At 53.4% G+C, this 14,733-nt stretch overlaps 1 protein-coding gene across 4 annotated transcripts in view; it reads right to left on the bottom strand.

Annotated features, from left to right (window-relative positions):
* Positions 1–14,733, bottom strand: part of ZMIZ1 (zinc finger MIZ-type containing 1) — a 151,051-nt gene that overhangs the window by 83,380 nt on the left and 52,938 nt on the right. The gene's annotated exons all lie outside the window — the stretch shown is intronic.

The raw sequence follows: 14,733 nt of genomic DNA, 5'->3' as shown, positions 1-14,733 counted from the left end.
AGACAGCAGCAGGCATGTATTTCTGGGGGTGCGTCCCAGGGCTGGGCAGTCTGGGGGTGGACTGGGAGGTGCCCCCAAGGACAGTGAACCTGAGGACGGAGCAAGAGGCTGCAGGTGACACCTCGGCAGAGCTGAGCTGCAGCCAGCGGTACCAATGGTGCATGGAGCTGTGGTCCCAAGGGGAAAGGAAAGACAAAGGAAATGAAGGCGAGAGGAAAGGAGAGGCGAGGACCTGTGGGGGAGAGAGAAGAAAAGAGAGGGCGGGAAGGGGGAAGGAGAGAGGGAGGGGGCATGAAGTGGGGGGGAAACATGGGCAGAGGGAGAGAGAAGAAGAGAAGGAGCCAGGACAGAGATGGAGGATTATTTCATTGTGTTCAGCACAGAGAGAGCAGTTGCACGCTTCCAGGTGATGGAGCTGCTCCTGACAGCCCACCAGGAGAGCGTGGGTCCCCCCCTTCACTGCCCTGAGAGGATGCAGTGGATACAGATCCAGTTCTGATCTCAGCTTGCCTACTCCCCAGCTGTGTGAACCTAGGCATGGACTTCACTCTTCTAAGCCTCAGTTTTCCCCATCTGGAAAAGGGGACAGAGCTCTCCCTCACGGGCTGTTGGAAAAGTCAAGGCTCTCACTTGTGTAAAGTGCTGGCAGAGCCCGGGTGTCCCTGAACTCTTCCTGGTTTTTCTAGCAGCTCTGGCTTGGGAGAGCTTGCTGCTGGAAGTGGCCAGCCCCAGGGGATTCTGCATACCACCCCTCCTCCCATTCAGCTTCTCCCTTGGCTGATGTGGGTCTGTTGACATTGTGTTTTTTCTTAAGCTGTCCGGGTCTGTGAGCTTCTCACGGATATAGACAATCTTGATCTTCCCTGGTGGCTCAGACGGTAAAGCGTCTGCCTACAATGCAGGAGACCTGGGTTCAATCCCTGGGTCAGGAAGATCTCCTGGAGAAGGAAATGGCAACCCACTCCAGGATTCTTGCCTGGAAAATCCCATGGACGGAGGAACCTGGTTAGGCTACAGCCCATTGGGTCGCCGAGTCGGACACGACTGAGCGACTTCACTCACTCAAGGTTACCTGAGTGCGATTCATGAAGTCTGCATATAATAGTTGCCCATGCACGTCTGTGGAAGGGGTGAATTAGTTTATCCTTTGCACCCAAGTTTCTGCTGTTATTATAATTATGTGCCTGTTTCAAAGGCAGGCTCCAAATTTTTCCCCCGCTAGTAATTCCTGTTTCCTGCCAGAGACAATAGTGGCTTTTCATCCCGAACAGGTGAGACTGGGTCTTTTGGAATTCCCTACAGGAGTCCAGCCCCAGGCAGCGTTTTCCACCTGGCCAGCCTCGACAAGCCAGAAAATGTGCGGAGGAATATAATGAAGCATTTGTTAATAGCTCCTCAAGGAAAGTCATTGGCTAGACTTCCCAAGCTCTGGAGTCGGTTTCTCTGTGGACCAGGAATAGCAAGGGCAGGCAGTGACTGCCGCAGCGAGGATTCCTTCCAGCCACCTGCCTGGCCACCACCCTGTCCCCAGTGAGAGGAATTACCACCTTGCAGAGCTTCCACTGCAGAACACAAACACCTGGTTGCCTGGGCAGCACCTTGCCAGGGCGACGGGATCCAGATGGTCCCTTGAGAGGCAGCTGGGTTGCCAAGGAAACGGAATTGCTGCCGCTCCAGCCAGGAGACCCGGATTCTAGATCTTTTGGACCCCAAGCTTAGAAAAGTGAAGTGATTTGCATAAACTCACGCAGCAAGTAGGTTTTAGAGACTGCACTGTAATGCAGGACGTAATAATCAAAATGGTTATGTACGAAGCCCTTCTGAGATGCCAGCTTGAGTTAAGTACTTTGTACTTATCGCTTTGTGAGAGACTGGGAGATACGGCTGGGGTCACACGTGGCATGGAAGTGATGGAGCTGAGCTGAGCCCAGGTCAGCCTGATGCTTAAACCTGAGCTTGGACCCCTGTCCCACACTGCCCTGCCTGTGGTTTCTAGATCTTTTTCTCTGCTTGTCCTGAGACCAGTGCTGTTCCAGCAGCTGGCTGGACCTGACTCATGGGGCACTGAAAGTGTGGAGACCAGGCTGGGAACCTGCAGGCTAAGACTACAGTTTCCAGGGCCTGGTTCCTCCTAAGCCCTTGCTCTGCTGTGCACGTGACTTGGGTAGCTTATGAGGGGCAAGAGGATGTGAGTCTGTTGACCAGGGTCAGATGGCCCCGGGGACAGGCCGAGCATGACACTCACAATGAGCCTGATCCATGAAAGAGAAGGTACAGCAACCATGGAGGAACAGAAGAAGGAGTGAGGCTTGGAGGTGGGGCAGGCTGGTCTATATCATCAACCTGATTCTCCTGCTTTTTTTCATCTTTTCTTTAGTCTCAACTGTCCAAATATCTATCTGGTGAGCGCCATCTATCCACTCATTCCTAGCCTTGTTACACAAAAGGATTTGGGCAAGTGAATAAATTTCTTTGTTCATCAGTTTTCTGATCTATAAAATGGGTTGGTTGGTCATGAGAATCAGTGCTGATGTTCATAAAATACCCAGCATAGAGCCTGGCATGAAACAAGAGCTCTATAAGTAGTAGTAGTGAAAATGTTACTCCTTCAGTCATGTCTGACTCTTTGCGACTCCATTGACTGTAGCCCGTCAGGCTCCTCTGTCCATGGAATTCTCCAGACAAGAATACGGGAGTGGGTAGACAGCCATTCCCTTGTCCGGGGTATCTTCCTGAGCCAGGGATCGAACCTAGGTCTCCCGTATTGCAGGTGGGTTTTTTACCATCTGAGTCACCAGGGAAATGGTATTTTATTTTTTAATTTGAATTTTATTTTTTTGTAGGGCCATGCCGCACAGCATATATGATCTTAGTTCCCCGACCAGGGATCGAACCCTTATTCCCTGCAGTGGAAATGCCAAGCCCTAACCATTGGGCCATTAAATGGTCCTTTATATGTCACTTTCTCTCGAAAGACTTTTGAGAAGGGTTGCTGGGAGACTTGGAGAGACAGAGGCCCTCAAACCTCCCAGGCCAAGGCACGGACAGGGTGCTGCTGGCCCTACCTAGGCCGCCTCAGCCAGCTCTCTACTCTCCACTCAGCAGGCTGTCTGCCTCCCCGACTGGAGCTCAGCCGCCTCTTCTGGGGGAAAAGAAGATGCCGTCTTAACCCCATGTGATCCTCTGTTGTCTTGGAGACAGCTGTGGGCTTCTGGTCCTGGAGCCTCAGGAAGGGGCCATTTCCTGGACTGAGTTAATAGGATCCCATTCACCTACCTGGGTTTCCCGGTGGCTCAGTGATAAGAATCTGCCTTCAGTGGAGGAGATGCAGGTTCTACCCCTGGGTCAAGAAGATTCCCTGGAGAAGGATATGGCATCCTACTCCAAAGTGCTGGCCTGGGAAATCTCACGGACAGAGGAGCTTGGCTGGGTACAGGCTATAGGGTCGCAAAAGAGTCGGACATGACTTAGTGACTAAACAACACCCTCTATCTACCAACTTGGAGGTGGGTGCGGTTGGCATTGACTTTGGCCCTATCTAAGTAGATGTTCCATATTTTCCAGACCCGAAACTACAACACAGGGTCAGGCACAGAGTTTTAGGCTACTTCCAGGTATGTGAGGCATCCTAAGAAAGTCTGAATGCCAACGCATTGGAATAAGATTGCTAACATGTATATAGCATTTGGAACTTCCCCAATGGCTGAGCGGTAAAGAATCTACCTGCAATGCAGGAGACGTGGGTTCGATCCCTGGGTTGGGAAAGTCATCCTGGAGAAGGAAATGGCAACCCACTCCAATATTCTTGCTTGAAAAATCCCATGGACAGGAGCCTGGCGAGCTACAGTCCATGGGGTCGCAGAGTCAGACAGGACTGAGCATACACACTCAGTATATGCCAGGCCTCATTCTCAGCACTATACATATACATATACTATACATGTACTCACTTAATACCTATGATGTAGGCATTATTAGTATCCCCTTTTATCGAATGAGGCAAGCTTGGCACAGAGAGCTTAAGTGACTTTTCCAAGGTCACACAGCTGGGGAGTGGAGGTCCAGGTGGTTTTCACAACCAGACATGCTATTGCAGAGTCCATGCTTTTAATGACTACTCCATTCATGAAATAGCTGAATAGTTTCTGGAAATGAAAACATTTGGAATTGGGGCCAACCAGGAAACCGTGATAACAACACTTGACATATACTGAATGTTTACTGAGTGCTAGGCTCTCTGCTCCTCACCAACCACGAGACCATGAGTATTGAATGAGCTCCAAGATATGAAGGTGTTTATCCCACCAACAAGGACAAATCATTGTCAAATACTTAATATTTCCCCCTGCACTAGTTCAGGCGATCTTGGTAATGACTCCTGAGTCATTACCCTGTCTTTCCCAGAATTTCATTTCAACCTGCACATAGAGGAAAGGGCAGCTGACGACTTCAGGGCTAGGTATTCTTGTTTGAATTACAATTCTGACCTTGGGCAAATTGCTCATCTTCCTAAACCCCAGTTTCCTCATCTATAAAATGGGGGCAGAGATGGGTCTGGGATCACTGAAGATGTTGCATTCAGTGCCTGGTACTGGGAAAACACTGAGAAGATATTTGCTATCATCATGATTGAAAGGTGCTATAAATCAGATTCTTTTCCTAAGCCAGCTGCCCTGCCCTGGACTCTGTAAGTCTAAATAAGCAAGGCTGATGATACCTGCACGGCTGTTAATTCCTGTCCGTCCGTCTAACTCAGAAGGTATTTACAAGGCCGTGGCTTGCAGTGCATGCCTTAAAAGTTCCATAACCACCTCGCCCACTTTCTGCCAAGTCCCTGCTCCATTTCACTCTCACACCCTTGAATCCCCTGAAATCCTTCCTCTGGGGGTGAGAAAGCTAAGCTCCATCTTAAAACCAAAGCTCTGGCTTCCTTAATCCTCTTACCTGGCTCTTTCCTCTGCAGAATTAATTGCTGCCCATGGCTTTATTAACTTCTAGGCCAGCCATGGCATCTTCAGGGCACCCTAGGGTGGGGTGGTGAGACTGTTTTGGCAGGACCTCTGTCCCAGATGCACCTTTGGTCTGGGTGGTGGAAGGCTGGGTGGTGGCTGGAAGGTGGTGATACCTTGGTGCCTGAAGGGCGATAATCCTGTGGTCCTGCATCTCCCCAGAGACCATGTACCTCCTCGGGGACACCAGCAGAGAAGCAGAGATAGCCACAGCTCTGGCTCCACTTCTGCCTGCTCTGAGACCACCTCCCTACCCCTCAGAGCCTCAGACTCCTCCCCTTTAAATGGGAATAAGCCTGCCTTGGGCTTCCCTGGTGGCTCAGATGGTTAAGAATCTGTGTCTGCAATGCGGGAGACCTGGGTTCAAGCCCTGGGTCAGGGAGATCCCCTGGAGAAGGAAATGGCAACCCACTCCAATATTCTTGCCTGGAGAATCCCATGGACAGAGGAGCCTGGCAGGCTATAGTCCATGGGGTCGCAAAGAGTTGGACGCGACTTAGCGATGAACACTTTCACTTTTCACTTTCGAGCCTGTCTCGGGGACCTCACGGGGCTGGACAAGGAAGGCCGTGTAAAGGACTGTGTCTGTGTGTAGGATAACTGTCATTTCTCACCCTCAGAAAGGGAGCATTGATTTCAAACCCCGAGAGCAGGGACTGTGTGGGGTGCATTTATATGTATGTGTAGCCCCCGTGCTTGGCACGGAGTGGGCCTGGCACAGGACGGCTTATCGTTCCTTGCCCTGAACATTTCTGTTGAGTATTTTTTATTTTGAGAGGCATTCCCACGCCCTTGACCTCATCATTGTTCCTGTAGCCGTGAAGGTAGAGAAATGGTCTGGATGCATGAGACTGTGGAAGAAATGGATGCTGAAGGTGGGGGAGCATGGCCTGCCCAGGGGAGGTGGAGATGGAAGGTGGCCACCAGACGGCCTTGTTCAGTGTGGACTGGGGAGGCAGCCCCCGAGATGGCTTAAGGTGGTCACGAGACCAGACGAGAAAACCACTGCTACATCAGCTCTCTTCTCATTTTGGGGATGTTGCTAGTTCAGGGAGGAGAGCATCCGTTTCCTGAATCCCAGGCTCCATTTTTAACTGGCAGAGAGCTGGCCCAGACTCTACCATGGGGCAGGCACCTGGAGCTATACCTGGACGCAGGGTCCACTCTCTACCGTCTTTACCTGGACAGTTAGCATCTAAATATGGCCAGGGAGGCTGGTTTGCCAGATAAGGTGGTAATAGAGAGAAGAAAGTTTTCTTTTCAAATTCCCATCTTGAAGTCAAAATAAGTAAGCAACCACATGAAGCATACAATCAGAGTATGAGTGGGACTGGAATATGGCAGGGTAAGATGAGGGTGAGACGCAGGTGATGGAAAGGGGGCCGTGACTTGTTGCTGGGGTTGTGGGTGCCTCACCGCGCTCCCCCGGGTGACCATGGGCACTGTGGCTCTGCCGGGCATCTCCGCCAAGGCGTGTATTGGAGGGTACACCCACCCGCCCCGACCCCAAGGAGACCCCAGCCAGTAACAGATGCCAGATGCTGGATAAAAACCTCCTCGTTCTGGCCTCTTAGGCTGACTGAGGGGTGCATTCTACTCCATCTCCAGGAGCTCCTCGCACCAGGTATGGCACTTCACATCACAATCTTTCAATCACATCATTCCCTTCCCCATCTCATTTCTCTGCTACTATACTGGGCGTTTTCTGGGCTCTTCCTAAATAAATCGCTTGCACTGGAAATGTCATGGTGGGGTCTGCACCTGGGGGAACCCAGACTCGGACACACATCATGTGACTGAGGCGCCTCCAGCAGCCTTTCCTTCTCCCATCGCGTCACAGACCCCCGTCCCCATCACGTGGTCCAATCCTGAGCGTGGAGTCCCAGCTGGGGTTCTGGACTGGAGTGGTGAGGATCCAGGTAAGACAAGTAGTCCCCTCTTGAGAGAGTTCTGTATGATCTGTTGGGGTCCCAGCCCCTAGGCAGCCCTGCTGTGAGCTGATGCCCTTATCCCCCGACCCTCTCTCTCCGGACAGGCCTGGAAAGCAGATTTCCAGCAGCTGTATCCTAGCACACCCCGGCTCTGTGGGGAGCCAGCGATGAGCTAATCCTGAGAAGAGAGGGAGGCAGGAAGAGTAGCCTCCCCTACAAGTAGGGGCCTGCCCCTGGGGCCCTCAGGGAACCAGAAAAGGCCATGCTGGGGAAACTGCTGAGCCAGCCTAGAGACCAGGGTGCTCTCCCCTCCCCCCACCCCTGCAAACTCCAGCCAAACTCCAGAGAAACCCACAACCACCCTGGAGGCTTCTGCTAACAACAGAATCCATGCTCCCTGCAGAAAATATGGGAAACAAAGTTGATGACCTCCCCGCATCCAGATAGATTCCTGATTTCTAAGTTGACATTTTGGTATATTCCCTTCTGTTTCCTGTTTCCTGTGCCTAACCAAATGTATATTTTGTTTCTGCACCTAGCTGAGGTCTTACTGAGCATGACATTTTGTTACCCTCTAAAAAAATTAATATTATGTCATAAGCATTTCCGTACGTACAATCATTCTTAAGGGACCTCACTTTTCAAGGCTGCAGAGTGGCTACTGAAATAGTTCCCGTTTCTCCGCGCCTTGAAGCTATTTCCAAATCTGCCCTCTCATTCTTCTGTGGCACTGCCCCCCTCCTCGTTCACTCCGGTCACCCCAGGGACCATCACACACCCCTCCCCCAATTCCTCAGCCTGGGAACGCTGCGTCCACAAACCCTCGGTCACATGGGCTCCTCCCGCTGCCCCCCCTTACCCCCCCGCCGCCGTTCTTTTTCCCCAAGAGCAGAGTGAGGCCACTGGATCCCAGGCCTCAGCCCTCAGGGAGCCGGGGAACGGGAGGGAGCCCAGGGCCACCAGTCCAGGATGACCTATCCCACCTGCTCATTCAGGGTTACTCAGAAGGGGCACACCTCCCCTGGAGGTGTTACCCTCCCCTGGAGGGTTACTCAGAAGGGGGACGCTGCTCCATCTGGAGGTCCTGCTTCCAGCCCTGGAATTCAGATAACTGCTCTGTCTCTTCCCTGTTAGAGCCTCAGTTTCCTCCTCTACAAAATGGGTATGCTGATAAGAGGCCCCCGTGGCCTCTCCCACAGCAGTGACCCGACGGAAGATGAGTGATAAACAGGTTCTATCCTTTAAACAGAGCTGACTGCAAGTCGGTTCCCAGGGGCCGGGTGATGAAATCCAGAGCCCTTTCCTGAGCAGGACCTGACCTGGAGTGCAGAGGCGGCTGAGCAGGAGGAAGAAAGCCAAGTCCCTCCCCCACAGCCCAGCTCTGCTGAGCTCAGATGTGGGGGTGGGGGCTGGTGTCCAGGAGGAAGTCTGTCCCTGGCCTTGACGAGGCGCCCAGCCTGGCGGCCTGGCATTTCAAGGGCAAGGGCCCGCCTGCCCGCTGTCTCTGGGGGCAGCCAGCAAGTGTTCACAAATCCCCTGCAATTTGCACCCACCCATCCCTCCCGCTCGCTGGGCGGCTGCGAGCCGTTTTTCACGCAGAGCTGCGCACAGCTTTGTCTTAGACAGATCTGGCAGGGTGTCCCTGAATAGGACCATTTGTCCTCTCTGGTGCTGGTGACGGGAAAGCGGCTGCATGCTCTGGGGTGGGCAGAGGCAGAGGGGGTGCAGAGAGGCCACGGGGGAGGCGTGAAGGTAGGATAGGAGCTGGGATGCCAAGAGAGGCCAGGACTGTGACCACCACTGCGGGGATCTGAGAGTTCCACCCTCCCACCACCACCCAGTTCAGTCAGGTGGGAGCAAGAAGGAATGTCTTCAACAACAGAGGAAAATGGTTTACGACCAGCTTTCTGCTTAAAGAGTCCTGGGTGGAAGTGGTGCAATTACCTGGCTGGCCTCTGAAGCCTTTGTCCCATCCCAGCTGTCCAGCGGGGGTGGGACACTTGCCATTGGCCCCCTCCAGGGCTGGGGTCTGTCTCTGAGCTGCAGAAATCCCCCTGGGACTGAGGGTTTCCAGGGAGGCCCAAGATTCTCCTGAGCCTCTCCAGAGAGGATCACAGGCTATAGATCGGGAAGGGCAGGGCCGGGGCCCCATTGCATTCCTGATTCTTCCCCTCCCAGGCTGGCCGGGGGCCCAGGGCCGGCCTCAGCCCCCTCCCGCGGTCTGCTGGCCGCCCCTCTGGGGGCTGTCAGCGCACTGGAGAAACCAGACCAGGCAGATGTTTGTCGACACAGAGCAAGTGATCCACTTTGCTTGGGTTACCACCCCTGGGCCCGGGGCTCAGGCTGCAGTGCTGGGATGTGAGGGTGTGTGTAGGACAGAGGTAAGAAACACACATGTCCACAGGGCCCAGCAGGTTTCCAAATTCAGGAAATGCTTGGGGTGTGAGACATGGAGGAAGCTCAGCACCTTTTCCAGGGGTCAGCCTCCACCCAGTCCGTGGCAGGTTGGGAGCCAAGGTTGCCATTCAAAGAAAGCCAGGCATTTGACTGGACAGTACAGTCTCGCAAAGAGTGAATGCTGGAAACTAATATGCATTTTTAAAAACCTCCGAACAGTTGGATCTCAGCTGTCTGCAGGTCACATCCAGCCCACAGGCGGGTGATTGACAACTCCCTCCGCTTGTCCCTAAGAAGTCTGGCCTCCTCTTCCTGGGAGGTTTCGGGGGCTGCCTTCTCCAGCCCTGACCTCTCTCCCGAGTTCTCTGGTCCCTGCTCCAAATGCCTGTTGGTCGCCTCTCCCAGGATGCCCCCGGGATACCCTGGCACCCCCAGACCTGCTGCTCTCTTCACATCTTCCACTCTGCCAGCAACCTCGTGCCTCTCACCTCTCACCTCTCAGGCAGGAGCCCAGGGAGGCAGGAGGGGTGTAAGGACAGGCAGTGGGCACCTGAGGCTTTTGTCTGGGCTCCATCCCGCCTTGCTGTGACCTGGGGCAGGTCCCCCTTTCTCTGGGCCTTGGGCTCCCCATCCCGTGGGTTCTGACATTCCCTATTCTATTATTTTAACACGCCACTGGGCTGCTCAAAGGGGTCAGCTCAGGGGACTGAGTCATTCAAGGACAATAGCAGAGGCACACGGAGGGCTCTTGGGGACCTTGGACATGGCGACTGCCTGGAGCCCGGTGCCCACATAGCCAGCAGACATGGGCCTCTCGGAGCCAGGGAGGTTGACATTTCAGCACTGCCTGCCAAATTGCTGAGAGCTGGCATGCAGCAACCTGGGGAGCAGGGTGGGCCTGCTGTGGTCAAGGAGGGGGAACAAGGGGAGGCGCAAGGCAGGTGACCTTCTGGATTGAGGCAGGGGGACCCTTGCCCCCCAAGGACCTTCCCAAGGAGGAGGACGCTTCCACGTGTGCGCGTGTGTGCGTGCTTCCGCGTGCGAGCACACAGGCTAAAGGCTGCACCAGAACAAAGAGCTGGGGGCTGGGTATCAGAGGGGCCCACGTGGAGACGCCTGACGTGGCGGTTTGCTGCAGTGTCTGCTCTGCGCTCACGCTCCGTCTCTGTCTCTCTCTCTCTCACACACACACACACACAGACAGGCACGCACCGCACAGCACTGCCCCCAGGCCTGAGCTCGTGTTCCAGAGCCCACACACCCAGCGCACCGCCATCTCTCCTGACAAAGCATTGCTCTGCTCCTTGCTGCATGAGCTCATCCCACCGGCCCTCTGGCCCCAGCCTGGCCTCCTGACAAGAGAGACAGACAGGGAGAGGGAGCTGGAGAGGGGTGGCGGAGGCACAGAGAGGGAGACGCACACACAGACACACACGGTCACCACCACACATGCACGCGCACACACACACACACACATGTTCACCACCACACATGCACACATAGACACACACATTCACCACCATACATGCACACGCACACATACACATTCACCACCACCACACACACACACATGTGCACACACACACATATCACAACACAGGGAGAAAGTCAGAGGCAGCAGGGAATGGAAGGAAAGACAGGGACAGACACACGGCATTAGAGACCCTCAGAGAGAAAGGAGAGGGAGACACCAGGAGTGAGTGAGGCAGAGCGGGAGCCCAGATGGAGACAGGAAGACGGGCAGGCAGAGAGGCTGCAGGAGCTCCGGGGACACAGCATGTTCTAGAACTGCAGAGGCCTGGCTGGGAGAGGCCCAGCTGTAGCCAGTGTGTGCACTGCACACCCCGAGGACCTTCAGGTCATGCACCCACCCACAGAGCCCCAGGGACAGAGAGCAGTGGGAAGCAGCTTCGCTGGGGCGGAAGGGGCCTTAGAGAGGTCAGGGACCACGCAGGGGAGAGATGGCAGAGAAGGGCGGCCAGAAGCGACCTGCCGCGGCACCCACCGCACATTGGCTGCACCCCTCGCTCCCACGACTGGGGAAGCTCAGTTAGTCCTCTGGGCAGCCTGTGGAATGGGCATATAATCCCTCCTTGCAGATGAGGCCGCAGCTCCGGGAGGTGGGCAACGTGGTAAAGATGGGGGCCAGTGCTGGAGCCGCTTCTGAAATTTGGGGTCGCTATCCTGTGCTCCACGGTCTCTACCCCTCTTCTGGTCTGGCTAGTCCCCTGCAGACCCTTTATCCCACCAAAGAAAGCTTCAGCTGGAGCTTTCCCCATCAGACTGGCACCCTGCCTTCCCAGAAGATGGGCCAGGCAAAGGATGGCTGGGACCCTGAGAGCTACGAGGCCCATACTTCTCAAGGGGGTGCTGGCAGCCTGTGAAAGGTGGTTAGTCATGGCTCTTGGTGCTGACCAGGCTTTGACTCTTGGTAAGTGAATTTATGTGACAGCTAAGGCACGGGTCCTGCTGGGCCTCGGCATTCTCAGCTATGCAATGGGTATACTGAGAACTCCCCTTAGGGGCCCAGAGCCTGTCATGTGACTAGAGAGACATATATATATGGGAAAGGGCTTTATAGACTGTAAAGAGATACCCACACCTTGGGGTTACAGATGGAAAAGGAACAAAACCCTTATCTCAGGAGCGGAAGGGATGTTGAAAATACCATTGAGAGACAGGCAGGGCCACGTTAGAGAGACTTGAGGGAAGCGAAGGGCTATCCCAAATGGAGGAGCTTCTCAGATCCTGGTCCAGGGGGACAGAGGCCTTCTAAATTTACGTCCCCAAGCAGCTTCAGAGTCAGCTGCGATGCAGGGGGCAGAGCTTTAGGCCTGAGTTAGGAGGCCACGACTTCAAGTCCCAGCCCTATAACTTACAAGCTGTGTAACAGCAGGCAAGTCACAAGACCTCTCTGAGCTCCAGAGTCCTCCTCTGTAAATGTAGACAATACCCAGTATCTCTTAGAGGTGGGCACTGAAGCAGAATAAGGGAAAGCCCCCAGAATGTCCTGGCAGGGTGATGAAAGACCCTTGAGGGCAGGGCAACACGGTGGCCAAGGGAGCAGCTGGGGTTCCTGGAGCAGCCCATCCGCCTAGTTTTCTTCCCAAATCCTGTTTCTGTTTCGCTGCTGCACATCCCCTGGAGTCATCCTTTTGTCTCCACTCTACTCCACAGGAAGTGGAACCTTCCTGGCCCAGCCACCATCATCCGCACCCTGACACCCCAGCAATCTGCCATCTGGCTCCTTCCATCCACACCGGCCTCCCCTGTGCAATCTGTTCTTTGAAAAGCTGGAGCCATCTTTGCAAAATGAAAATGTAGCCATGTTCCCTTTAGTCTTAGGACAACCCTCAAGACGGGCCCTGTGTGTTTAACTGCCTCCGACTTCTGCCTCTGGGCTGTGGAACCACTGGCCTCCTTTCAGTTCTGCCAAAAAGCCACGCTGGCTTCTACTGCAGGGCCTTTGCATAAGCCTGGTTGCTCCCTTTGCCTGGGTAGCTCTTCCTCCTTTTCTTCACCTGCTCAACTCTGACTTGACCTTCAGGTCCCGGGAAGACTTCCCTACTTCCAAATTGTCTCAGAGCATCCCCGAGACTGTTCCTTCATGGCACGTATCACAGCTTGAATTTACACGCACGCACACACACACAGAGCTATGATTTTTCTGCATGTCTTTTTTTTTTTCTTTTTAATTGAAGTTTTGGGTTTCCCTGGTAGCTCAGTTGGTAAAGAGGGGGTCGGAAAGATCCCCTTGGAAGGGATAGGCTACCCACTTCAGTATTCTTGGGCTTCCCTGGTGGCTCAGACAGTAAAGAATCCTCCTGCAATGCGGGAGACCCGGGTTCAATCCCTGGGTTGGGGAGATCCTCTGGAGGAGGGCATGGCAACCCACTCCAGCATTCTTGCCTGGAGACTCCCCATGGACAGAGGAGCCTGGAGGGCTACAGTCCATGGGGTCGCAAAGAGTAGGACATGACTGAGCGACTAAGCACAGCATAGAGCTGATTTACAATGAGGCGCTAGTTTCTAGTGTACAGCAAACAGCTGTGATTATCTGATCCCATGGTTTTCTCTCCCTCTAGACCAGGCATCTGGAAACCCTCCTGTCACCTACTTTTATAAATAAGGTTTTCTTGGAACTAGCCACACTTATTTGTTTACATATTGTCTACAGTTGCTTTTGTGCTCTGCCTGCGAGGCCTGAACTATTTACGATCTGGTCCTTTACAGAGAAAGTTTGCTGATCTCTGCTCTGGACAGTACGTTTCCCTAGCAGAGACCACATCTGTTTTACTCCTCGGCACAACCCAGCCCCAGTCGGGCGCCTGCAAAGAGCCAGTGCTCAAGAGCAATACGGATGTATATGCTTCTTGGATAAGTAGCAATTTTTCCCCTGTCAAAATTGTATTGACTTAAGTTATTATTAAAATTGCAGATTTCAAGAGGAACAGACGTCACTTATGAGATTCCAAGACTGTTGTCTGGCAAACAGTTCAATACGCTAGTGACATTCCCAACACAGGCTGGCGCGTCAGGGATCGCAGAGCGGCTACTGGCTAACGAGACCTTCACCACCTCTTGTAAGTGACCCACCATCCACATGCATGGACCATCATAAACTTAACAGAGAAAAGCACAAACCCTTGTTCAAGTGATTGTGGGCTGTGCAGACTGATGAAAACCTATCATGAGAAGTCCTTTAAACATTTGCATTACGCTGTTTCTACAAATGCTCCAAAGAACTGATGGACGAATTCAGAGAAAACGTCTGTTTTATTGTTATACAGAAGAAATAACTGACTTTTGTTCTTGTTCAGTGAATTGTTCAGACTCGATAAAGAGTGTTAACCACGTCGCGACATGGCTCGGCACTGAGCCCAGCACGGTAGGTCTGATTGTCACTCCTGCCCTCCCGAGGAGATAAACTGAGGCTCAGAGGTCACATACTGAGCAAGTGCCAAGGCTGGGTGGTCCAGGTCTGTTCGAATAAAAACTTACACAGCATCCCCTGCTTTTAAGCAAGGTAATGAAGATGGAGGGGCAGGTAAAGCTGCATCCTTGGTGTGCTTAAAGCGCTTGCAGAGAGAACGCTGCCAGGCACCTTCTGTGGCCTCTGTTTACTAAGGGGTCAGAGGTCCCATGTGATGATGGAGCTGTAATGGAGATTACTACACAGAACAAACTTTTAGGACCCTGAAAGTACTGATTCAATAAAAAAGCTTGAATGAATACAGCAAAGCCCCAGGGTCAAGGGTGCTGACTCTGGAGTATAGGCCTGGATTTAAATCTCAGCTCTGCCACTTCCTAGCTGTGACCTGGGAAATCTCTCCAGCTTCTCTGAGCCTCAGTTTCCTAGACTGTAAAATGGGGATGATCCTAGGACTAACACCAAA

This window comes from Bubalus bubalis, chromosome 4 (genome assembly GCF_019923935.1).
Source record: "Bubalus bubalis isolate 160015118507 breed Murrah chromosome 4, NDDB_SH_1, whole genome shotgun sequence".
NCBI lineage: Eukaryota > Metazoa > Chordata > Mammalia > Artiodactyla > Bovidae > Bubalus > Bubalus bubalis.
The sequence above is the reverse complement of the archived record's forward strand: the minus strand, read 5'-3'. Positions and strand labels throughout refer to the sequence as shown.